Raw genomic sequence first — 1,220 nt, forward strand, 5'->3', positions numbered from 1 at the left:
TATATATGTGTGTGTGTGTGTTTGTGTGTCTGTGTTTGTCCCCCCACAACGTCGCTTGACAACCGATGGTGGTGTGTTTACGTCCCCGTAACCTAGCGGTTCGGCAAAAAGAGACCGATAGAATAAGTACTAGGCTTGCAAAGAATAAGTCCTGGGGTCGATTTTCTCGACTAAAGGTGGTGCTCCAGCATGGCCACAGTCAAATGACTGAAACAAGTAAAAGAGTAAAGAGTAATAGAATAACAATAAAATAAGCATATTAAGAAATATAACTAAGTTAGTCATGAATTCTGGCTCACTCTATATATTTTTAAACAAGCTCACTGGCTAATTGTCACCCCAGTTCCTGTTCTGGCACTGTTCTATATATCACTGATGGGGAGATGAGTTACTGCTATCTCTAGCGGTTGAGTGCCCATCATTGACAAGACCAAAGAAGGTCGAAATTAAGCATCAGCACTGGAGACTGTGGGGATTTATCTCCCTGCTAGTGATATAAACAAGAGAGCATTTTGCACCAAAAGCCAATATGAGTTTCTCTCATGGTAAAAACTGCAGTATTGTTTTTTTTTATATAAGAATGTCCACATGTAAGTGGGGATAAATATTACCTAATTTAATTTAATCCTGTTAATTGTTCTTTCTTTGTTGTGTGTGCATGTATTTGTGGGCCCTCTTGTTGGTTTCTTTTATTCAGTTGTGTCTTATGTCTTTGACACCTGAGTAAATAATGGGTAACTATTTGGTTATAAATAGAAGAACCCAGGGTTGGGTTCAATATTCCGCCAGGACACCTGATGAAGGCTGGAGAGTAAATCAGATGAAAAGTCGTAGTAACAACAAACAAGATGAGGACACATATCCGCCCAGTGTAAATAATGTATAAATATGCTTGTGTATATATTTCTGACAGTGGAGGTGTAATGGCCCAGTGGTTAGGGCAGCGGACTCATGGTCATAGGATCGCGGTTTCGATTCGCAGACCGGGCATTGTGAGTGTTTATTGAGTGAAAACACCTAAAGCTCCACGAGGCTCTGGCAGGGGATGGTGGCGAACCCTGTTGTACTCTTCCACCACAACTTTCTCTCACTCTTTCTCCCTGTTTCTGTTGTGCCTGTAATTCAAAGGGTCAGCCTTGTCACACTCTGTCATGCTGAATATCCCCGAGAACTACGTTAAGGGTACATGTGTCTGTGGAGTGCTCAGCCACTTGCACGTT

At 41.8% G+C, this 1,220-nt stretch overlaps 1 protein-coding gene across 1 annotated transcript in view; it reads left to right on the plus strand.

Moving 5' to 3' along the window:
* Positions 1 to 1,220, plus strand: part of LOC106878276 (ubiquitin-conjugating enzyme E2 T) — a 16,076-nt gene that overhangs the window by 7,580 nt on the left and 7,276 nt on the right. The gene's annotated exons all lie outside the window — the stretch shown is intronic.

The sequence above is a fragment of the Octopus bimaculoides genome, chromosome 30, assembly GCF_001194135.2.
Source record: "Octopus bimaculoides isolate UCB-OBI-ISO-001 chromosome 30, ASM119413v2, whole genome shotgun sequence".
NCBI classification, from domain to species: Eukaryota; Metazoa; Mollusca; class Cephalopoda; order Octopoda; family Octopodidae; genus Octopus; species Octopus bimaculoides.